General features: G+C 43.4%; 19 non-coding genes across 19 annotated transcripts; all 19 read left to right on the top strand.

The window, feature by feature from the left end:
* Positions 1-1,425: 1,425 nt before the first annotated feature.
* Positions 1,426-1,497, top strand: trnae-uuc (transfer RNA glutamic acid (anticodon UUC)). The gene has a single exon. It is a non-coding gene; the product is annotated as a tRNA-Glu (tRNA).
* Positions 1,498-2,702: 1,205 nt separating this feature from the next.
* Positions 2,703-2,774, top strand: trnae-cuc (transfer RNA glutamic acid (anticodon CUC)). The gene has a single exon. It is a non-coding gene; the product is annotated as a tRNA-Glu (tRNA).
* Positions 2,775-3,741: 967 nt separating this feature from the next.
* Positions 3,742-3,813, top strand: trnae-uuc (transfer RNA glutamic acid (anticodon UUC)). Its single transcript has one exon. It is a non-coding gene; the product is annotated as a tRNA-Glu (tRNA).
* Positions 3,814-5,003: 1,190 nt separating this feature from the next.
* On the top strand, positions 5,004-5,075 carry trnae-cuc (transfer RNA glutamic acid (anticodon CUC)). The gene has a single exon. It is a non-coding gene; the product is annotated as a tRNA-Glu (tRNA).
* Positions 5,076-6,042: 967 nt separating this feature from the next.
* Positions 6,043-6,114, top strand: trnae-uuc (transfer RNA glutamic acid (anticodon UUC)). Its single transcript has one exon. It is a non-coding gene; the product is annotated as a tRNA-Glu (tRNA).
* A 1,195-nt stretch (positions 6,115-7,309) lies between these two features.
* On the top strand, positions 7,310-7,381 carry trnae-cuc (transfer RNA glutamic acid (anticodon CUC)). The gene has a single exon. It is a non-coding gene; the product is annotated as a tRNA-Glu (tRNA).
* A 967-nt stretch (positions 7,382-8,348) lies between these two features.
* On the top strand, positions 8,349-8,420 carry trnae-uuc (transfer RNA glutamic acid (anticodon UUC)). The gene has a single exon. It is a non-coding gene; the product is annotated as a tRNA-Glu (tRNA).
* A 1,198-nt stretch (positions 8,421-9,618) lies between these two features.
* trnae-cuc (transfer RNA glutamic acid (anticodon CUC)) lies at positions 9,619-9,690 on the top strand. The gene has a single exon. It is a non-coding gene; the product is annotated as a tRNA-Glu (tRNA).
* Positions 9,691-10,657: 967 nt separating this feature from the next.
* Positions 10,658-10,729, top strand: trnae-uuc (transfer RNA glutamic acid (anticodon UUC)). The gene has a single exon. It is a non-coding gene; the product is annotated as a tRNA-Glu (tRNA).
* Positions 10,730-11,926: 1,197 nt separating this feature from the next.
* On the top strand, positions 11,927-11,998 carry trnae-cuc (transfer RNA glutamic acid (anticodon CUC)). Its single transcript has one exon. It is a non-coding gene; the product is annotated as a tRNA-Glu (tRNA).
* Positions 11,999-12,965: 967 nt separating this feature from the next.
* On the top strand, positions 12,966-13,037 carry trnae-uuc (transfer RNA glutamic acid (anticodon UUC)). The gene has a single exon. It is a non-coding gene; the product is annotated as a tRNA-Glu (tRNA).
* Positions 13,038-14,227: 1,190 nt separating this feature from the next.
* On the top strand, positions 14,228-14,299 carry trnae-cuc (transfer RNA glutamic acid (anticodon CUC)). Its single transcript has one exon. It is a non-coding gene; the product is annotated as a tRNA-Glu (tRNA).
* Positions 14,300-15,266: 967 nt separating this feature from the next.
* Positions 15,267-15,338, top strand: trnae-uuc (transfer RNA glutamic acid (anticodon UUC)). Its single transcript has one exon. It is a non-coding gene; the product is annotated as a tRNA-Glu (tRNA).
* A 1,203-nt stretch (positions 15,339-16,541) lies between these two features.
* On the top strand, positions 16,542-16,613 carry trnae-cuc (transfer RNA glutamic acid (anticodon CUC)). The gene has a single exon. It is a non-coding gene; the product is annotated as a tRNA-Glu (tRNA).
* Positions 16,614-17,580: 967 nt separating this feature from the next.
* trnae-uuc (transfer RNA glutamic acid (anticodon UUC)) lies at positions 17,581-17,652 on the top strand. Its single transcript has one exon. It is a non-coding gene; the product is annotated as a tRNA-Glu (tRNA).
* Positions 17,653-18,859: 1,207 nt separating this feature from the next.
* Positions 18,860-18,931, top strand: trnae-cuc (transfer RNA glutamic acid (anticodon CUC)). The gene has a single exon. It is a non-coding gene; the product is annotated as a tRNA-Glu (tRNA).
* A 967-nt stretch (positions 18,932-19,898) lies between these two features.
* trnae-uuc (transfer RNA glutamic acid (anticodon UUC)) lies at positions 19,899-19,970 on the top strand. The gene has a single exon. It is a non-coding gene; the product is annotated as a tRNA-Glu (tRNA).
* A 1,205-nt stretch (positions 19,971-21,175) lies between these two features.
* On the top strand, positions 21,176-21,247 carry trnae-cuc (transfer RNA glutamic acid (anticodon CUC)). The gene has a single exon. It is a non-coding gene; the product is annotated as a tRNA-Glu (tRNA).
* A 967-nt stretch (positions 21,248-22,214) lies between these two features.
* Positions 22,215-22,286, top strand: trnae-uuc (transfer RNA glutamic acid (anticodon UUC)). Its single transcript has one exon. It is a non-coding gene; the product is annotated as a tRNA-Glu (tRNA).
* The last annotated feature ends 944 nt before the right edge of the window (positions 22,287-23,230 follow it).

The following is a 23,230-nucleotide window of genomic DNA, read 5'->3' as shown; positions in this document are numbered from 1 at the left end:
CAGAAAAAGATCAACATAAACTGGAAACTTCAAATTTTGATCAAAACTTAATTGCGACAAAAAATGTTTTTAACAATTGAAATGAGTTATTCCTATTTACTGATGAATGTCTGCCGGATGTTGCGTTGTAAGTTTCACAGGAGCCACAGTGATCAAGTTGGTGGGTTTTGGAAATTGGAAGCTACACATGAGCAGCTTGTTGGGCTATTTCACCTCACTGTCGATTTCGTGGTCCAGCGAACAACAATTGCTGTTGTGATTAGCTTAAGATGTGACTTCTGTTCATTCTAAACATGTAATTTTGTATATTTCTAATTAAAACTGGGAAATAAGAATGAAAGGCGAATGATATACTGTCAGACGGGTTAAAACCCTGTTTGTCAGTTTCCCTGGTGGTCTAGTGGTTAGGATTTGGCGCTCTCACCGCCGCGGCCCTGGTTCTATTCCCGGTCAGGGAATGATGCTTTATTGTTGTCCACCAAACCGTTCAACGAAGCTGAATCGCAGTTTCACAGGAAAGAGCTCTGCCAGAATCAGAAAAGTGATATTTGTCGTTTCACATCAGAGCTGAAAAAGTCATCAGTGCATCAGGTCGAGAACAAATACAGAGGCAGGAAGAAACGGTCAGTGATTGGCTGCAGTGCAAGTGAGAGAGATGTTGACGCAAGCGCAAATCTGCGTGGTATTGGGCCAGATGTTATTGCTCTCACAGACAGAAATATCTCCCCGATTTGGGTGCAAATCTCCAACGTGATGACAAGAAAACTTCTCACTGAAATTATTCAGTCCATTGAGGTCACAGGATCTGAATACACCTAAAGAAGCTCAAAGGATGTTCCACTGACTGAGGAATTGTTTAAATGCTGCTCGGAGGTTAAGTGAGCGGGGTATAATCTACCTGCATGTTTCTGAGCCTGTGCTCGGTGTATTGGGAGCTTTGCTCCTGGTTGGAGTGTCCCCGGGATGGGCAGTAACCCGCTGATTGAAGCTGAGTTTGTGTTTGTTACGCAAACGTGTGATAGTTTCAGTTCAGAAAAAGATCAACAAAAATTGGAAACTATTCTAATTTTGATCACAACTTAATTGCGAAAAGGATTAACTATGTTTTCAAAAATTAAAATGAGTTATTTGAAATTACGAATGAATGTCCGCCGGATGACGAGTTGTCAGTTTCACAGGGGCCACAGTGATAAGGTTGGTGGGTTTAGGAAATTGGAAGTTACACATGAGCAGCTTTTGGGACTATTTCACCTCACTGTCGATTTCATGTTCCAGCGAACAACAATCGGTGTTGTGATTGGCTGAAGATGTCACTTGTGTTCATTTTAAACATGTAATTTTGTATACTTCTAATGAAAACTCGGAAATCAAAATAAAAGGTGAGTGATATACTGTCAACCCAGGTTACCTTTGTTATCGTTAGTTTCCCTGGTGGTCTAGTGGTTAGGATTCGGCGCTTTCACCGCCGCGGCTCGGGTTCGATTCCCGGTCAGGGAATGATCAATTATTGTTGTCCAGCAGAATGTTCAATGAAACTGAATCGCAGTTTCACAGAAAAGAGCTCTGCCAGAATCAGTGCAGTGACATTTGTTTCACATCAGAGCTGAAAAAGTCACAAGTGCAGCAGGTGGAGAACAAAGACAGGGGCAGGAAGAAACGGACAGTGATTGGCTGCAAAGTGAGAGAGATTATGAAGCAAGCGAAAATTTGAGTGGTATTGGGCCAGATTTTGATGCTCACACAGACACAGTAATCCCCCCCCCCCCCCGCCCCCCGATCAGGGTCCGAATCTCGGGCGTGATAACAAGAAAACTTCGAACACAAATTATTCAGTCCATTGAGGTCACAGGAGCTGAATACAACAGAAGAAGCTCAAAGGAAATGATACACACTGAGGGATTGTGTAAATGCTGCTCGGAGGTTAAGTGAGCGGGGTATAATCTACCTGCATGTTTCTGAGCCTGTGCTCGGTGTATTGGGAGCTTTGCTCCTGGTTACAGTGTCCCCGTGATGGGCAGTTAGCCGCTGATTGAAGCTGCAGTCCCTGCGTTCTGCTGGCAGCGGGTGAATGGAGAATTAGGGTAAAATCCTGCTGCTTGTCCCTCTCTCACCCACTGTGGAGCCGGGGAAGAGAGAAACACATTCCAAAAGTGTAAATGTCACAAGGCTGTGAGATGACGTGTTGTGTTAATGTTTAACAACAAATCGAAACGAGGAAGCTTTGCCTCATAATTACAGATGAGTAAGTTTTAATGTTCGTGCCCTGTCTGAAACAGGGGAGTTTGTTTATGTTCAGCAAACGTGATAGTTTCACTTCAGAAAAAGATCAACATAAACTGGAAACTTCAAATTTTGATCAAAACTTAATTGCGACAAAAAATGTTTTTAACAATTGAAATGAGTTATTCCTATTTACTGATGAATGTCTGCCGGATGTTGCGTTGTAAGTTTCACAGGAGCTACAGTGATCAAGTTGGTGGGTTTTGGAAATTGGAAGTTACACATGAGCAGCTTGTTGGGCTATTTCACCTCACTGTCGATTTCGTGGTCCAGCGAACAACAATTGCTGTTGTGATTAGCTTAAGATGTCACTTCTGTTCATTCTAAACATGTAATTTTGTATATTTCTAATTAAAACTGGGAAATAAGAATGAAAGGCGAATGATATACTGTCAGACGGGTTAAAACCCTGTTTGTCCGTTTCCCTGGTGGTCTAGTGGTTAGGATTTGGCGCTCTCACCGCCGCGGCCCGGGTTCAATTCCCGGTCAGGGAATGAGGCTTTATTGTTGTCCACCAAACCGTTCAACGAAGCTGAATCGCAGTTTCACAGGAAAGAGCTCTGCCAGAATCAGAAAAGTGATATTTGTCGTTTCACATCAGAGCTGAAAAAGTCATCAGTGCATCAGGTCGAGAACAAATACAGAGGCAGGAAGAAACGGTCAGTGATTGGCTGCAGTGCAAGTGAGAGAGATGTTGACGCAAGCGCAAATCTGCGTGGTATTGGGCCAGATGTTATTGCTCTCACAGACAGAAATATCTCCCCGATTTGGGTGCAAATCTCCAACGTGATGACAAGAAAACTTCTCACTGAAATTATTCAGTCCATTGAGGTCACAGGATCTGAATACACCTAAAGAAGCTCAAAGGATGTTCCACTGACTGAGGAATTGTTTAAATGCTGCTCGGAGGTTAAGTGAGCGGGGTATAATCTACCTGCATGTTTCTGAGCCTGTGCTCGGTGTATTGGGAGCTTTGCTCCTGGTTGGAGTGTCCCCGGGATGGGCAGTAACCCGCTGATTGAAGCTGAGTTTGTGTTTGTTACGCAAACGTGTGATAGTTTCAGTTCAGAAAAAGATCAACAAAAATTGGAAACTATTCTAATTTTGATCAAAACTTAATTGCGAAAAGGATTAACTATGTTTTCAAAAATTAAAATGAGTTATTTGAAATTACGAATGAATGTCCGCCGGATGACGAGTTGTCAGTTTCACAGGGGCCACAGTGATAAGGTTGGTGGGTTTAGGAAATTGGAAGTTACACATGAGCAGCTTTTGGGACTATTTCACCTCACTGTCGATTTCATGTTCCAGCGAACAACAATCGGTGTTGTGATTGGCTGAAGATGTCACTTGTGTTCATTTTAAACATGTAATTTTGTATACTTCTAATGAAAACTCGGAAATCAAAATAAAAGGTGAGTGATATACTGTCAACCCAGGTTACCTTTGTTATCGTTAGTTTCCCTGGTGGTCTAGTGGTTAGGATTCGGCGCTTTCACCGCCGCGGCTCGGGTTCGATTCCCGGTCAGGGAATGATCAATTATTGTTGTCCAGCAGAATGTTCAATGAACATGAATCGCAGTTTCACAGAAAAGAGCTCTGCCAGAATCAGTGCAGTGACATTTGTTTCACATCAGAGCTGAAAAAGTCACAAGTGGAGAACAAAGACAGGGGCAGGAAGAAACGGACAGTGATTGGCTGCAAAGTGAGAGAGATTATGAAGCAAGCGAAAATTTGAGTGGTATTGGGCCAGATTTTGATGCTCACACAGACACAGTAATCCCCCCCCCCCCCCCGATCAGGGTCCGAATCTCGGGCGTGATAACAAGAAAACTTCGAACACAAATTATTCAGTCCATTGAGGTCACAGGAGCTGAATACAACAGAAGAAGCTCAAAGGAAATGATACACACTGAGGGATTGTGTAAATGCTGCTCGGAGGTTAAGTGAGCGGGGTATAATCTACCTGCATGTTTCTGAGCCTGTGCTCGGTGTATTGGGAGCTTTGCTCCTGGTTACAGTGTCCCCGTGATGGGCAGTTAGCCGCTGATTGAAGCTGCAGTCCCTGCGTTCTGCTGGCAGCGGGTGAATGGAGAATTAGGGTAAAATCCTGCTGCTTGTCCCTCTCTCACCCACTGTGGAGCCGGGGAAGAGAGAAACACATTCCAAAAGTGTAAATGTCACAAGGCTGTGAGATGACGTGTTGTGTTAATGTTTAACAACAAATCGAAACGAGGAAGCTTTGCCTCATAATTACAGATGAGTAAGTTTTAATGTTCGTGCCCTGTCTGAAACAGGGGAGTTTGTTTATGTTCAGCAAACGTGATAGTTTCACTTCAGAAAAAGATCAACATAAACTGGAAACTTCAAATTTTGATCAAAACTTAATTGCGACAAAAAATGTTTTTAACAATTGAAATGAGTTATTCCTATTTACTGATGAATGTCTGCCGGATGTTGCGTTGTAAGTTTCACAGGAGCCACAGTGATCAAGTTGGTGGGTTTTGGAAATTGGAAGCTACACATGAGCAGCTTGTTGGGCTATTTCACCTCACTGTCGATTTCGTGGTCCAGCGAACAACAATTGCTGTTGTGATTAGCTTAAGATGTGACTTCTGTTCATTCTAAACATGTAATTTTGTATATTTCTAATTAAAACTGGGAAATAAGAATGAAAGGCGAATGATATACTGTCAGACGGGTTAAAACCCTGTTTGTCAGTTTCCCTGGTGGTCTAGTGGTTAGGATTTGGCGCTCTCACCGCCGCGGCCCGGGTTCAATTCCCGGTCAGGGAATGATGCTTTATTGTTGTCCACCAAACCGTTCAACGAAGCTGAATCGCAGTTTCACAGGAAAGAGCTCTGCCAGAATCAGAAAAGTGATATTTGTCGTTTCACATCAGAGCTGAAAAAGTCATCAGTGCATCAGGTCGAGAACAAATACAGAGGCAGGAAGAAACGGTCAGTGATTGGCTGCAGTGCAAGTGAGAGAGATGTTGACGCAAGCGCAAATCTGCGTGGTATTGGGCCAGATGTTATTGCTCTCACAGACAGAAATATCTCCCCGATTTGGGTGCAAATCTCCAACGTGATGACAAGAAAACTTCTCACTGAAATTATTCAGTCCATTGAGGTCACAGGATCTGAATACACCTAAAGAAGCTCAAAGGATGTTCCACTGACTGAGGAATTGTTTAAATGCTGCTCGGAGGTTAAGTGAGCGGGGTATAATCTACCTGCATGTTTCTGAGCCTGTGCTCGGTGTATTGGGAGCTTTGCTCCTGGTTGGAGTGTCCCCGGGATGGGCAGTAACCCGCTGATTGAAGCTGAGTTTGTGTTTGTTACGCAAACGTGTGATAGTTTCAGTTCAGAAAAAGATCAACAAAAATTGGAAACTATTCTAATTTTGATCAAAACTTAATTGCGAAAAGGATTAACTATGTTTTCAAAAATTAAAATGAGTTATTTGAAATTACGAATGAATGTCCGCCGGATGACGAGTTGTCAGTTTCACAGGGGCCACAGTGATAAGGTTGGTGGGTTTAGGAAATTGGAAGTTACACATGAGCAGCTTTTGGGACTATTTCACCTCACTGTCGATTTCATGTTCCAGCGAACAACAATCGGTGTTGTGATTGGCTGAAGATGTCACTTGTGTTCATTTTAAACATGTAATTTTGTATACTTCTAATGAAAACTCGGAAATCAAAATAAAAGGTGAGTGATATACTGTCAACCCAGGTTACCTTTGTTATCGTTAGTTTCCCTGGTGGTCTAGTGGCTAGGATTCGGCGCTTTCACCGCTGTGGCTCGGGTTCGATTCCCGGTCAGGGAATGATCAATTATTGTTGTCCAGCAGAATGTTCAATGAAACTGAATCGCAGTTTCACAGAAAAGAGCTCTGCCAGAATCAGTACATTTGTTTCACATCAGAGCTGAAAAAGTCACAAGTGCAGCAGGTGGAGAACAAAGACAGGGGCAGGAAGAAACGGACAGTGATTGGCTGCAAAGTGAGAGAGATTATGAAGCAAGCGAAAATTTGAGTGGTATTGGGCCAGATTTTGATGCTCACACAGACACAGTAATCCCCCCCCCCCCCCCCCGATCAGGGTCCGAATCTCGGGCGTGATAACAAGAAAACTTCGAACACAAATTATTCAGTCCATTGAGGTCACAGGAGCTGAATACAACAGAAGAAGCTCAAAGGAAATGATACACACTGAGGGATTGTGTAAATGCTGCTCGGAGGTTAAGTGAGCGGGGTATAATCTACCTGCATGTTTCTGAGCCTGTGCTCGGTGTATTGGGAGCTTTGCTCCTGGTTACAGTGTCCCCGTGATGGGCAGTTAGCCGCTGATTGAAGCTGCAGTCCCTGCGTTCTGCTGGCAGCGGGTGAATGGAGAATTAGGGTAAAATCCTGCTGCTTGTCCCTCTCTCACCCACTGTGGAGCCGGGGAAGAGAGAAACACATTCCAAAAGTGTAAATGTCACAAGGCTGTGAGATGACGTGTTGTGTTAATGTTTAACAACAAATCGAAACGAGGAAGCTTTGCCTCATAATTACAGATGAGTAAGTTTTAATGTTCGTGCCCTGTCTGAAACAGGGGAGTTTGTTTATGTTCAGCAAACGTGATAGTTTCACTTCAGAAAAAGATCAACATAAACTGGAAACTTCAAATTTTGATCAAAACTTAATTGCGACAAAAAATGTTTTTAACAATTGAAATGAGTTATTCGTATTTACTGATGAATGTCTGCCGGATGTTGCGTTGTAAGTTTCACAGGAGCTACAGTGATCAAGTTGGTGGGTTTTGGAAATTGGAAGTTACACATGAGCAGCTTGTTGGGCTATTTCACCTCACTGTCGATTTCGTGGTCCAGCGAACAACAATTGCTGTTGTGATTAGCTTAAGATGTCACTTCTGTTCATTCTAAACATGTAATTTTGTATATTTCTAATTAAAACTGGGAAATAAGAATGAAAGGCGAATGATATACTGTCAGACGGGTTAAAACCCTGTTTGTCCGTTTCCCTGGTGGTCTAGTGGTTAGGATTTGGCGCTCTCACCGCCGCGGCCCGGGTTCAATTCCCGGTCAGGGAATGATGCTTTATTGTTGTCCACCAAACCGTTCAACGAAGCTGAATCGCAGTTTCACAGGAAAGAGCTCTGCCAGAATCAGAAAAGTGATATTTGTCGTTTCACATCAGAGCTGAAAAAGTCATCAGTGCATCAGGTCGAGAACAAATACAGAGGCAGGAAGAAACGGTCAGTGATTGGCTGCAGTGCAAGTGAGAGAGATGTTGACGCAAGCGCAAATCTGCGTGGTATTGGGCCAGATGTTATTGCTCTCACAGACAGAAATATCTCCCCGATTTGGGTGCAAATCTCCAACGTGATGACAAGAAAACTTCTCACTGAAATTATTCAGTCCATTGAGGTCACAGGATCTGAATACACCTAAAGAAGCTCAAAGGATGTTCCACTGACTGAGGAATTGTTTAAATGCTGCTCGGAGGTTAAGTGAGCGGGGTATAATCTACCTGCATGTTTCTGAGCCTGTGCTCGGTGTATTGGGAGCTTTGCTCCTGGTTGGAGTGTCCCCGGGATGGGCAGTAACCCGCTGATTGAAGCTGAGTTTGTGTTTGTTACGCAAACGTGTGATAGTTTCAGTTCAGAAAAAGATCAACAAAAATTGGAAACTATTCTAATTTTGATCAAAACTTAATTGCGAAAAGGATTAACTATGTTTTCAAAAATTAAAATGAGTTATTTGAAATTACGAATGAATGTCCGCCGGATGACGAGTTGTCAGTTTCACAGGGGCCACAGTGATAAGGTTGGTGGGTTTAGGAAATTGGAAGTTACACATGAGCAGCTTTTGGGACTATTTCACCTCACTGTCGATTTCATGTTCCAGCGAACAACAATCGGTGTTGTGATTGGCTGAAGATGTCACTTGTGTTCATTTTAAACATGTAATTTTGTATACTTCTAATGAAAACTCGGAAATCAAAATAAAAGGTGAGTGATATACTGTCAACCCAGGTTACCTTTGTTATCGTTAGTTTCCCTGGTGGTCTAGTGGTTAGGATTCGGCGCTTTCACCGCCGCGGCTCGGGTTCGATTCCCGGTCAGGGAATGATCAATTATTGTTGTCCAGCAGAATGTTCAATGAAACTGAATCGCAGTTTCACAGAAAAGAGCTTTGCCAGAATCAGTACATTTGTTTCACATCAGAGCTGAAACAGTCACAAGTGCAGCAGGTGGAGAACAAAGACAGGGGCAGGAAGAAACGGACAGTGATTGGCTGCAAAGTGAGAGAGATTATGAAGCAAGCGAAAATTTGAGTGGTATTGGGCCAGATTTTGATGCTCACACAGACACAGTAATCCCCCCCCCCCCCCCCCCCCGATCAGGGTCCGAATCTCGGGCGTGATAACAAGAAAACTTCGAACACAAATTATTCAGTCCATTGAGGTCACAGGAGCTGAATACAACAGAAGAAGCTCAAAGGAAATGATACACACTGAGGGATTGTGTAAATGCTGCTCGGAGGTTAAGTGAGCGGGGTATAATCTACCTGCATGTTTCTGAGCCTGTGCTCGGTGTATTGGGAGCTTTGCTCCTGGTTACAGTGTCCCCGTGATGGGCAGTTAGCCGCTGATTGAAGCTGCAGTCCCTGCGTTCTGCTGGCAGCGGGTGAATGGAGAATTAGGGTAAAATCCTGCTGCTTGTCCCTCTCTCACCCACTGTGGAGCCGGGGAAGAGAGAAACACATTCCAAAAGTGTAAATGTCACAAGGCTGTGAGATGACGTGTTGTGTTAATGTTTAACAACAAATCGAAACGAGGAAGCTTTGCCTCATAATTACAGATGAGTAAGTTTTAATGTTCGTGCCCTGTCTGAAACAGGGGAGTTTGTTTATGTTCAGCAAACGTGATAGTTTCACTTCAGAAAAAGATCAACATAAACTGGAAACTTCAAATTTTGATCAAAACTTAATTGCGACAAAAAATGTTTTTAACAATTGAAATGAGTTATTCGTATTTACTGATGAATGTCTGCCGGATGTTGCGTTGTAAGTTTCACAGGAGCTACAGTGATCAAGTTGGTGGGTTTTGGAAATTGGAAGTTACACATGAGCAGCTTGTTGGGCTATTTCACCTCACTGTCGATTTCGTGGTCCAGCGAACAACAATTGCTGTTGTGATTAGCTTAAGATGTCACTTCTGTTCATTCTAAACATGTAATTTTGTATATTTCTAATTAAAACTGGGAAATAAGAATGAAAGGCGAATGATATACTGTCAGACGGGTTAAAACCCTGTTTGTCCGTTTCCCTGGTGGTCTAGTGGTTAGGATTTGGCGCTCTCACCGCCGCGGCCCGGGTTCAATTCCCGGTCAGGGAATGATGCTTTATTGTTGTCCACCAAACCGTTCAACGAAGCTGAATCGCAGTTTCACAGGAAAGAGCTCTGCCAGAATCAGAAAAGTGATATTTGTCGTTTCACATCAGAGCTGAAAAAGTCATCAGTGCATCAGGTCGAGAACAAATACAGAGGCAGGAAGAAACGGTCAGTGATTGGCTGCAGTGCAAGTGAGAGAGATGTTGACGCAAGCGCAAATCTGCGTGGTATTGGGCCAGATGTTATTGCTCTCACAGACAGAAATATCTCCCCGATTTGGGTGCAAATCTCCAACGTGATGACAAGAAAACTTCTCACTGAAATTATTCAGTCCATTGAGGTCACAGGATCTGAATACACCTAAAGAAGCTCAAAGGATGTTCCACTGACTGAGGAATTGTTTAAATGCTGCTCGGAGGTTAAGTGAGCGGGGTATAATCTACCTGCATGTTTCTGAGCCTGTGCTCGGTGTATTGGGAGCTTTGCTCCTGGTTGGAGTGTCCCCGGGATGGGCAGTAACCCGCTGATTGAAGCTGAGTTTGTGTTTGTTACGCAAACGTGTGATAGTTTCAGTTCAGAAAAAGATCAACAAAAATTGGAAACTATTCTAATTTTGATCAAAACTTAATTGCGAAAAGGATTAACTATGTTTTCAAAAATTAAAATGAGTTATTTGAAATTACGAATGAATGTCCGCCGGATGACGAGTTGTCAGTTTCACAGGGGCCACAGTGATAAGGTTGGTGGGTTTAGGAAATTGGAAGTTACACATGAGCAGCTTTTGGGACTATTTCACCTCACTGTCGATTTCATGTTCCAGCGAACAACAATCGGTGTTGTGATTGGCTGAAGATGTCACTTGTGTTCATTTTAAACATGTAATTTTGTATACTTCTAATGAAAACTCGGAAATCAAAATAAAAGGTGAGTGATATACTGTCAACCCAGGTTACCTTTGTTATCGTTAGTTTCCCTGGTGGTCTAGTGGTTAGGATTCGGCGCTTTCACCGCCGCGGCTCGGGTTCGATTCCCGGTCAGGGAATGATCAATTATTGTTGTCCAGCAGAATGTTCAATGAAACTGAATCGCAGTTTCACAGAAAAGAGCTCTGCCAGAATCAGTACATTTGTTTCACATCAGAGCTGAAAAAGTCACAAGTGCAGCAGGTGGAGAACAAAGACAGGGGCAGGAAGAAACGGACAGTGATTGGCTGCAAAGTGAGAGAGATTATGAAGCAAGCGAAAATTTGAGTGGTATTGGGCCAGATTTTGATGCTCACACAGACACAGTAATCCCCCCCCCCCCCCCCCCCAATCAGGGTCCGAATCTCGGGCGTGATAACAAGAAAACTTCGAACACAAATTATTCAGTCCATTGAGGTCACAGGAGCTGAATACAACAGAAGAAGCTCAAAGGAAATGATACTCACTGAGGGATTGTGTAAATGCTGCTCGGAGGTTAAGTGAGCGGGGTATAATCTACCTGCATGTTTCTGAGCCTGTGCTCGGTGTATTGGGAGCTTTGCTCCTGGTTACAGTGTCCCCGGGATGGGCAGTTAGCCGCTGATTGAAGCTGCAGTCCCTGCGTTCTGCTGGCAGCGGGTGAATGGAGAATTAGGGTAAAATCCTGCTGCTTGTCCCTCTCTCACCCACTGTGGAGCCGGGGAAGAGAGAAACACATTCGAAAAGTGTAAATGTCACAAGGCTGTGAGATGACGTGTTGTGTTAATGTTTAACAACAAATCGAAACGAGGAAGCTTTGCCTCATAATTACAGATGAGTAAGTTTTAATGTTCGTGCCCTGTCTGAAACAGGGGAGTTTGTTTATGTTCAGCAAACGTGATAGTTTCACTTCAGAAAAAGATCAACATAAACTGGAAACTTCAAATTTTGATCAAAACTTAATTGCGACAAAAAATGTTTTTAACAATTGAAATGAGTTATTCGTATTTACTGATGAATGTCTGCCGGATGTTGCGTTGTAAGTTTCACAGGAGCTACAGTGATCAAGTTGGTGGGTTTTGGAAATTGGAAGTTACACATGAGCAGCTTGTTGGGCTATTTCACCTCACTGTCGATTTCGTGGTCCAGCGAACAACAATTGCTGTTGTGATTAGCTTAAGATGTCACTTCTGTTCATTCTAAACATGTAATTTTGTATATTTCTAATTAAAACTGGGAAATAAGAATGAAAGGCGAATGATATACTGTCAGACGGGTTAAAACCCTGTTTGTCCGTTTCCCTGGTGGTCTAGTGGTTAGGATTTGGCGCTCTCACCGCCGCGGCCCGGGTTCAATTCCCGGTCAGGGAATGATGCTTTATTGTTGTCCACCAAACCGTTCAACGAAGCTGAATCGCAGTTTCACAGGAAAGAGCTCTGCCAGAATCAGAAAAGTGATATTTGTCGTTTCACATCAGAGCTGAAAAAGTCATCAGTGCATCAGGTCGAGAACAAATACAGAGGCAGGAAGAAACGGTCAGTGATTGGCTGCAGTGCAAGTGAGAGAGATGTTGACGCAAGCGCAAATCTGCGTGGTATTGGGCCAGATGTTATTGCTCTCACAGACAGAAATATCTCCCCGATTTGGGTGCAAATCTCCAACGTGATGACAAGAAAACTTCTCACTGAAATTATTCAGTCCATTGAGGTCACAGGATCTGAATACACCTAAAGAAGCTCAAAGGATGTTCCACTGACTGAGGAATTGTTTAAATGCTGCTCGGAGGTTAAGTGAGCGGGGTATAATCTACCTGCATGTTTCTGAGCCTGTGCTCGGTGTATTGGGAGCTTTGCTCCTGGTTGGAGTGTCCCCGGGATGGGCAGTAACCCGCTGATTGAAGCTGAGTTTGTGTTTGTTACGCAAACGTGTGATAGTTTCAGTTCAGAAAAAGATCAACAAAAATTGGAAACTATTCTAATTTTGATCAAAACTTAATTGCGAAAAGGATTAACTATGTTTTCAAAAATTAAAATGAGTTATTTGAAATTACGAATGAATGTCCGCCGGATGACGAGTTGTCAGTTTCACAGGGGCCACAGTGATAAGGTTGGTGGGTTTAGGAAATTGGAAGTTACACATGAGCAGCTTTTGGGACTATTTCACCTCACTGTCGATTTCATGTTCCAGCGAACAACAATCGGTGTTGTGATTGGCTGAAGATGTCACTTGTGTTCATTTTAAACATGTAATTTTGTATACTTCTAATGAAAACTCGGAAATCAAAATAAAAGGTGAGTGATATACTGTCAACCCAGGTTACCTTTGTTATCGTTAGTTTCCCTGGTGGTCTAGTGGCTAGGATTCGGCGCTTTCACCGCTGTGGCTCGGGTTCGATTCCCGGTCAGGGAATGATCAATTATTGTTGTCCAGCAGAATGTTCAATGAAACTGAATCGCAGTTTCACAGAAAAGAGCTCTGCCAGAATCAGTACATTTGTTTCACATCAGAGCTGAAAAAGTCACAAGTGCAGCAGGTGGAGAACAAAGACAGGGGCAGGAAGAAACGGACAGTGATTGGCTGCAAAGTGAGAGAGATTATGAAGCAAGCGAAAATTTGAGTGGTATTGGGCCAGATTTTGATGCTCACACAGACACAGTAATCCCCCCCCCCCCGATCAGGGTCCGAATCTCGGGCGTGATAACAAGAAAACTTCGAACACAAATTATTCAGTCCATTGAGGTCACAGGAGCTGAATACAACAGAAGAAGCTCAAAGGAAATGATACACACTGAGGGATTGTGTAAATGCTGCTCGGAGGTTAAGTGAGCGGGGTATAATCTACCTGCATGTTTCTGAGCCTGTGCTCGGTGTATTGGGAGCTTTGCTCCTGGTTACAGTGTCCCCGTGATGGGCAGTTAGCCGCTGATTGAAGCTGCAGTCCCTGCGTTCTGCTGGCAGCGGGTGAATGGAGAATTAGGGTAAAATCCTGCTGCTTGTCCCTCTCTCACCCACTGTGGAGCCGGGGAAGAGAGAAACACATTCCAAAAGTGTAAATGTCACAAGGCTGTGAGATGACGTGTTGTGTTAATGTTTAACAACAAATCGAAACGAGGAAGCTTTGCCTCATAATTACAGATGAGTAAGTTTTAATGTTCGTGCCCTGTCTGAAACAGGGGAGTTTGTTTATGTTCAGCAAACGTGATAGTTTCACTTCAGAAAAAGATCAACATAAACTGGAAACTTCAAATTTTGATCAAAACTTAATTGCGACAAAAAATGTTTTTAACAATTGAAATGAGTTATTCCTATTTACTGATGAATGTCTGCCGGATGTTGCGTTGTAAGTTTCACAGGAGCCACAGTGATCAAGTTGGTGGGTTTTGGAAATTGGAAGCTACACATGAGCAGCTTGTTGGGCTATTTCACCTCACTGTCGATTTCGTGGTCCAGCGAACAACAATTGCTGTTGTGATTAGCTTAAGATGTGACTTCTGTTCATTCTAAACATGTAATTTTGTATATTTCTAATTAAAACTGGGAAATAAGAATGAAAGGCGAATGATATACTGTCAGACGGGTTAAAACCCTGTTTGTCCGTTTCCCTGGTGGTCTAGTGGTTAGGATTTGGCGCTCTCACCGCCGCGGCCCGGGTTCAATTCCCGGTCAGGGAATGATGCTTTATTGTTGTCCACCAAACCGTTCAACGAAGCTGAATCGCAGTTTCACAGGAAAGAGCTCTGCCAGAATCAGAAAAGTGATATTTGTCGTTTCACATCAGAGCTGAAAAAGTCATCAGTGCATCAGGTCGAGAACAAATACAGAGGCAGGAAGAAACGGTCAGTGATTGGCTGCAGTGCAAGTGAGAGAGATGTTGACGCAAGCGCAAATCTGCGTGGTATTGGGCCAGATGTTATTGCTCTCACAGACAGAAATATCTCCCCGATTTGGGTGCAAATCTCCAACGTGATGACAAGAAAACTTCTCACTGAAATTATTCAGTCCATTGAGGTCACAGGATCTGAATACACCTAAAGAAGCTCAAAGGATGTTCCACTGACTGAGGAATTGTTTAAATGCTGCTCGGAGGTTAAGTGAGCGGGGTATAATCTACCTGCATGTTTCTGAGCCTGTGCTCGGTGTATTGGGAGCTTTGCTCCTGGTTGGAGTGTCCCCGGGATGGGCAGTAACCCGCTGATTGAAGCTGAGTTTGTGTTTGTTACGCAAACGTGTGATAGTTTCAGTTCAGAAAAAGATCAACAAAAATTGGAAACTATTCTAATTTTGATCAAAACTTAATTGCGAAAAGGATTAACTATGTTTTCAAAAATTAAAATGAGTTATTTGAAATTACGAATGAATGTCCGCCGGATGACGAGTTGTCAGTTTCACAGGGGCCACAGTGATAAGGTTGGTGGGTTTAGGAAATTGGAAGTTACACATGAGCAGCTTTTGGGACTATTTCACCTCACTGTCGATTTCATGTTCCAGCGAACAACAATCGGTGTTGTGATTGGCTGAAGATGTCACTTGTGTTCATTTTAAACATGTAATTTTGTATACTTCTAATGAAAACTCGGAAATCAAAATAAAAGGTGAGTGATATACTGTCAACCCAGGTTACCTTTGTTATCGTTAGTTTCCCTGGTGGTCTAGTGGTTAGGATTCGGCGCTTTCACCGCCGCGGCTCGGGTTCGATTCCCGGTCAGGGAATGATCAATTATTGTTGTCCAGCAGAATGTTCAATGAAACTGAATCGCAGTTTCACAGAAAAGAGCTCTGCCAGAATCAGTACATTTGTTTCACATCAGAGCTGAAAAAGTCACAAGTGCAGCAGGTGGAGAACAAAGACAGGGGCAGGAAGAAACGGACAGTGATTGGCTGCAAAGTGAGAGAGATTATGAAGCAAGCGAAAATTTGAGTGGTATTGGGCCAGATTTTGATGCTCACACAGACACAGTAATCCCCCCCCCCCCCCCCCCCCCCCCCGATCAGGGTCCGAATCTCGGGCGTGATAACAAGAAAACTTCGAACACAAATTATTCAGTCCATTGAGGTCACAGGAGCTGAATACAACAGAAGAAGCTCAAAGGAAATGATACACACTGAGGGATTGTGTAAATGCTGCTCGGAGGTTAAGTGAGCGGGGTATAATCTACCTGCATGTTTCTGAGCCTGTGCTCGGTGTATTGGGAGCTTTGCTCCTGGTTACAGTGTCCCCGTGATGGGCAGTTAGCCGCTGATTGAAGCTGCAGTCCCTGCGTTCTGCTGGCAGCGGGTGAATGGAGAATTAGGGTAAAATCCTGCTGCTTGTCCCTCTCTCACCCACTGTGGAGCCGGGGAAGAGAGAAACACATTCGAAAAGTGTAAATGTCACAAGGCTGTGAGATGACGTGTTGTGTTAATGTTTAACAACAAATCGAAACGAGGAAGCTTTGCCTCATAATTACAGATGAGTAAGTTTTAATGTTCGTGCCCTGTCTGAAACAGGGGAGTTTGTTTATGTTCAGCAAACGTGATAGTTTCACTTCAGAAAAAGATCAACATAAACTGGAAACTTCAAATTTTGATCAAAACTTAATTGCGACAAAAAATGTTTTTAACAATTGAAATGAGTTATTCGTATTTACTGATGAATGTCTGCCGGATGTTGCGTTGTAAGTTTCACAGGAGCCACAGTGATCAAGTTGGTGGGTTTTGGAAATTGGAAGTTACACATGAGCAGCTTGTTGGGCTATTTCACCTCACTGTCGATTTCGTGGTCCAGCGAACAACAATTGCTGTTGTGATTAGCTTAAGATGTCACTTCTGTTCATTCTAAACATGTAATTTTGTATATTTCTAATTAAAACTGGGAAATAAGAATGAAAGGCGAATGATATACTGTCAGACGGGTTAAAACCCTGTTTGTCCGTTTCCCTGGTGGTCTAGTGGTTAGGATTTGGCGCTCTCACCGCCGCGGCCCGGGTTCAATTCCCGGTCAGGGAATGATGCTTTATTGTTGTCCACCAAACCGTTCAACGAAGCTGAATCGCAGTTTCACAGGAAAGAGCTCTGCCAGAATCAGAAAAGTGATATTTGTCGTTTCACATCAGAGCTGAAAAAGTCATCAGTGCATCAGGTCGAGAACAAATACAGAGGCAGGAAGAAACGGTCAGTGATTGGCTGCAGTGCAAGTGAGAGAGATGTTGACGCAAGCGCAAATCTGCGTGGTATTGGGCCAGATGTTATTGCTCTCACAGACAGAAATATCTCCCCGATTTGGGTGCAAATCTCCAACGTGATGACAAGAAAACTTCTCACTGAAATTATTCAGTCCATTGAGGTCACAGGATCTGAATACACCTAAAGAAGCTCAGAGGATGTTCCACTGACTGAGGAATTGTTTAAATGCTGCTCGGAGGTTAAGTGAGCGGGGTATAATCTACCTGCATGTTTCTGAGCCTGTGCTCGGTGTATTGGGAGCTTTGCTCCTGGTTGGAGTGTCCCCGGGATGGGCAGTAACCCGCTGATTGAAGCTGAGTTTGTGTTTGTTACGCAAACGTGTGATAGTTTCAGTTCAGAAAAAGATCAACAAAAATTGGAAACTATTCTAATTTTGATCAAAACTTAATTGCGAAAAGGATTAACTATGTTTTCAAAAATTAAAATGAGTTATTTGAAATTACGAATGAATGTCCGCCGGATGACGAGTTGTCAGTTTCACAGGGGCCACAGTGATAAGGTTGGTGGGTTTAGGAAATTGGAAGTTACACATGAGCAGCTTTTGGGACTATTTCACCTCACTGTCGATTTCATGTTCCAGCGAACAACAATCGGTGTTGTGATTGGCTGAAGATGTCACTTGTGTTCATTTTAAACATGTAATTTTGTATACTTCTAATGAAAACTCGGAAATCAAAATAAAAGGTGAGTGATATACTGTCAACCCAGGTTACCTTTGTTATCGTTAGTTTCCCTGGTGGTCTAGTGGTTAGGATTCGGCGCTTTCACCGCCGCGGCTCGGGTTCGATTCCCGGTCAGGGAATGATCAATTATTGTTGTCCAGCAGAATGTTCAATGAAACTGAATCGCAGTTTCACAGAAAAGAGCTCTGCCAGAATCAGTGCAGTGACATTTGTTTCACATCAGAGCTGAAAAAGTCACAAGTGCAGCAGGTGGAGAACAAAGACAGGGGCAGGAAGAAACGGACAGTGATTGGCTGCAAAGTGAGAGAGATTATGAAGCAAGCGAAAATTTGAGTGGTATTGGGCCAGATTTTGATGCTCACACAGACACAATAATCCCCCCCTTCCCCCCCCCCCCCCGATCAGGGTCCGAATCTCGGGCGTGATAACAAGAAAACTTCGAACACAAATTATTCAGTCCATTGAGGTCACAGGAGCTGAATACAACAGAAGAAGCTCAAAGGAAATGATACACACTGAGGGATTGTGTAAATGCTGCTCGGAGGTTAAGTGAGCGGGGTATAATCTACCTGCATGTTTCTGAGCCTGTGCTCGGTGTATTGGGAGCTTTGCTCCTGGTTACAGTGTCCCCGTGATGGGCAGTTAGCCGCTGATTGAAGCTGCAGTCCCTGCGTTCTGCTGGCAGCGGGTGAATGGAGAATTAGGGTAAAATCCTGCTGCTTGTCCCTCTCTCACCCACTGTGGAGCCGGGGAAGAGAGAAACACATTCGAAAAGTGTAAATGTCACAAGGCTGTGAGATGACGTGTTGTGTTAATGTTTAACAACAAATCGAAACGAGGAAGCTTTGCCTCATAATTACAGATGAGTAAGTTTTAATGTTCGTGCCCTGTCTGAAACAGGGGAGTTTGTTTATGTTCAGCAAACGTGATAGTTTCACTTCAGAAAAAGATCAACATAAACTGGAAACTTCAAATTTTGATCAAAACTTAATTGCGACAAAAAATGTTTTTAACAATTGAAATGAGTTATTCGTATTTACTGATGAATGTCTGCCGGATGTTGCGTTGTAAGTTTCACAGGAGCTACAGTGATCAAGTTGGTGGGTTTTGGAAATTGGAAGTTACACATGAGCAGCTTGTTGGGCTATTTCACCTCACTGTCGATTTCGTGGTCCAGCGAACAACAATTGCTGTTGTGATTAGCTTAAGATGTCACTTCTGTTCATTCTAAACATGTAATTTTGTATATTTCTAATTAAAACTGGGAAATAAGAATGAAAGGCGAATGATATACTGTCAGACGGGTTAAAACCCTGTTTGTCCGTTTCCCTGGTGGTCTAGTGGTTAGGATTTGGCGCTCTCACCGCCGCGGCCCGGGTTCAATTCCCGGTCAGGGAATGATGCTTTATTGTTGTCCACCAAACCGTTCAACGAAGCTGAATCGCAGTTTCACAGGAAAGAGCTCTGCCAGAATCAGAAAAGTGATATTTGTCGTTTCACATCAGAGCTGAAAAAGTCATCAGTGCATCAGGTCGAGAACAAATACAGAGGCAGGAAGAAACGGTCAGTGATTGGCTGCAGTGCAAGTGAGAGAGATGTTGACGCAAGCGCAAATCTGCGTGGTATTGGGCCAGATGTTATTGCTCTCACAGACAGAAATATCTCCCCGATTTGGGTGCAAATCTCCAACGTGATGACAAGAAAACTTCTCACTGAAATTATTCAGTCCATTGAGGTCACAGGATCTGAATACACCTAAAGAAGCTCAAAGGATGTTCCACTGACTGAGGAATTGTTTAAATGCTGCTCGGAGGTTAAGTGAGCGGGGTATAATCTACCTGCATGTTTCTGAGCCTGTGCTCGGTGTATTGGGAGCTTTGCTCCTGGTTGGAGTGTCCCCGGGATGGGCAGTAACCCGCTGATTGAAGCTGAGTTTGTGTTTGTTACGCAAACGTGTGATAGTTTCAGTTCAGAAAAAGATCAACAAAAATTGGAAACTATTCTAATTTTGATCAAAACTTAATTGCGAAAAGGATTAACTATGTTTTCAAAAATTAAAATGAGTTATTTGAAATTACGAATGAATGTCCGCCGGATGACGAGTTGTCAGTTTCACAGGGGCCACAGTGATAAGGTTGGTGGGTTTAGGAAATTGGAAGTTACACATGAGCAGCTTTTGGGACTATTTCACCTCACTGTCGATTTCATGTTCCAGCGAACAACAATCGGTGTTGTGATTGGCTGAAGATGTCACTTGTGTTCATTTTAAACATGTAATTTTGTATACTTCTAATGAAAACTCGGAAATCAAAATAAAAGGTGAGTGATATACTGTCAACCCAGGTTACCTTTGTTATCGTTAGTTTCCCTGGTGGTCTAGTGGTTAGGATTCGGCGCTTTCACCGCCGCGGCTCGGGTTCGATTCCCGGTCAAGGAATGATCAATTATTGTTGTCCAGCAGAATGTTCAATGAAACTGAATCGCAGTTTCACAGAAAAGAGCTCTGCCAGAATCAGTGCAGTGACATTTGTTTCACATCAGAGCTGAAAAAGTCACAAGTGCAGCAGGTGGAGAACAAAGACAGGGGCAGGAAGAAACGGACAGTGATTGGCTGCAAAGTGAGAGAGATTATGAAGCAAGCGAAAATTTGAGTGGTATTGGGCCAGATTTTGATGCTCACACAGACACAATAATCCCCCCCTTCCCCCCCCCCCCGATCAGGGTCCGAATCTCGGGCGTGATAACAAGAAAACTTCGAACACAAATTATTCAGTCCATTGAGGTCACAGGAGCTGAATACAACAGAAGAAGCTCAAAGGAAATGATACTCACTGAGGGATTGTGTAAATGCTGCTCGGAGGTTAAGTGAGCGGGGTATAATCTACCTGCATGTTTCTGAGCCTGTGCTCGGTGTATTGGGAGCTTTGCTCCTGGTTACAGTGTCCCCGGGATGGGCAGTTAGCCGCTGGTTGAAGCTGCAGTCCCTGCGTTCTGCTGGCAGCGGGTGAATGGAGAATTAGGGTAAAATCCTGCTGCTTGTCCCTCTCTCACCCACTGTGGAGCCGGGGAAGAGAGAAACACATTCCAAAAGTGTAAATGTCACAAGGCTGTGAGATGACGTGTTGTGTTAATGTTTAACAACAAATCGAAACGAGGAAGCTTTGCCTCATAATTACAGATGAGTAAGTTTTAATGTTCGTGCCCTGTCTGAAACAGGGGAGTTTGTTTATGTTCAGCAAACGTGATAGTTTCACTTCAGAAAAAGATCAACATAAACTGGAAACTTCAAATTTTGATCAAAACTTAATTGCGACAAAAAATGTTTTTAACAATTGAAATGAGTTATTCCTATTTACTGATGAATGTCTGCCGGATGTTGCGTTGTAAGTTTCACAGGAGCCACAGTGATCAAGTTGGTGGGTTTTGGAAATTGGAAGCTACACATGAGCAGCTTGTTGGGCTATTTCACCTCACTGTCGATTTCGTGGTCCAGCGAACAACAATTGCTGTTGTGATTAGCTTAAGATGTGACTTCTGTTCATTCTAAACATGTAATTTTGTATATTTCTAATTAAAACTGGGAAATAAGAATGAAAGGCGAATGATATACTGTCAGACGGGTTAAAACCCTGTTTGTCAGTTTCCCTGGTGGTCTAGTGGTTAGGATTTGGCGCTCTCACCGCCGCGGCCCGGGTTCAATTCCCGGTCAGGGAATGATGCTTTATTGTTGTCCACCAAACCGTTCAACGAAGCTGAATCGCAGTTTCACAGGAAAGAGCTCTGCCAGAATCAGAAAAGTGATATTTGTCGTTTCACATCAGAGCTGAAAAAGTCATCAGTGCATCAGGTCGAGAACAAATACAGAGGCAGGAAGAAACGGTCAGTGATTGGCTGCAGTGCAAGTGAGAGAGATGTTGACGCAAGCGCAAATCTGCGTGGTATTGGGCCAGATGTTATTGCTCTCACAGACAGAAATATCTCCCCGATTTGGGTGCAAATCTCCAACGTGATGACAAGAAAACTTCTCACTGAAATTATTCAGTCCATTGAGGTCACAGGATCTGAATACACCTAAAGAAGCTCAAAGGATGTTCCACTGACTGAGGAATTGTTTAAATGCTGCTCGGAGGTTAAGTGAGCGGGGTATAATCTACCTGCATGTTTCTGAGCCTGTGCTCGGTGTATTGGGAGCTTTGCTCCTGGTTGGAGTGTCCCCGGGATGGGCAGTAACCCGCTGATTGAAGCTGAGTTTGTGTTTGTTACGCAAACGTGTGATAGTTTCAGTTCAGAAAAAGATCAACAAAAATTGGAAACTATTCTAATTTTGATCAAAACTTAATTGCGAAAAGGATTAACTATGTTTTCAAAAATTAAAATGAGTTATTTGAAATTACGAATGAATGTCCGCCGGATGACGAGTTGTCAGTTTCACAGGGGCCACAGTGATAAGGTTGGTGGGTTTAGGAAATTGGAAGTTACACATGAGCAGCTTTTGGGACTATTTCACCTCACTGTCGATTTCATGTTCCAGCGAACAACAATCGGTGTTGTGATTGGCTGAAGATGTCACTTGTGTTCATTTTAAACATGTAATTTTGTATACTTCTAATGAAAACTCGGAAATCAAAATAAAAGGTGAGTGATATACTGTCAACCCAGGTTACCTTTGTTATCGTTAGTTTCCCTGGTGGTCTAGTGGTTAGGATTCGGCGCTTTCACCGCCGCGGCTCGGGTTCGATTCCCGGTCAGGGAATGATCAATTATTGTTGTCCAGCAGAATGTTCAATGAAACCGAATCGCAGTTTCACAGAAAAGAGCTCTGCCAGAATCAGTACATTTGTTTCACATCAGAGCTGAAAAAGTCACAAGTGCAGCAGGTGGAGAACAAAGACAGGGGCAGGAAGAAACGGACAGTGATTGGCTGCAAAGTGAGAGAGATTATGAAGCAAGCGAAAATTTGAGTGGTATTGGGCCAGATTTTGATGCTCACACAGACACAGTAATCCCCACCCCCCCCCCCCCCCCCCGATCAGGGTCCGAATCTCGGGCGTGATAACAAGAAAACTTCGAACACAAATTATTCAGTCCATTGAGGTCACAGGAGCTGAATACAACAGAAGAAGCTCAAAGGAAATGATACACACTGAGGGATTGTGTAAATGCTGCTCGGAGGTTAAGTGAGCGGGGTATAATCTACCTGCATGTTTCTGAGCCTGTGCTCGGTGTATTGGGAGCTTTGCTCCTGGTTACAGTGTCCCCGGGATGGGCAGTTAGCCGCTGATTGAAGCTGCAGTCCCTGCGTTCTGCTGGCAGCGGGTGAATGGAGAATTAGGGTAAAATCCTGCTGCTTGTCCCTCTCTCACCCACTGTGGAGCCGGGGAAGAGAGAAACACATTCCAAAAGTGTAAATGTCACAAGGCTGTGAGATGACGTGTTGTGTTAATGTTTAACAACAAATCGAAACGAGGAAGCTTTGCCTCATAATTACAGATGAGTAAGTTTTAATGTTCGTGCCCTGTCTGAAACAGGGGAGTTTGTTTATGTTCAGCAAACGTGATAGTTTCACTTCAGAAAAAGATCAACATAAACTGGAAACTTCAAATTTTGATCAAAACTTAATTGCGACAAAAAATGTTTTTAACAATTGAAATTAGTTATTCGTATTTACTGATGAATGTCTGCCGGATGTTGCGTTGT

Source organism: Scyliorhinus torazame, chromosome 5, assembly GCF_047496885.1.
Source record: "Scyliorhinus torazame isolate Kashiwa2021f chromosome 5, sScyTor2.1, whole genome shotgun sequence".
Lineage (NCBI taxonomy): Eukaryota > Metazoa > Chordata > Chondrichthyes > Carcharhiniformes > Scyliorhinidae > Scyliorhinus > Scyliorhinus torazame.
Note: the sequence above shows the minus strand (reverse complement) of the source record. Positions and strands in the feature narration are given on the sequence as shown.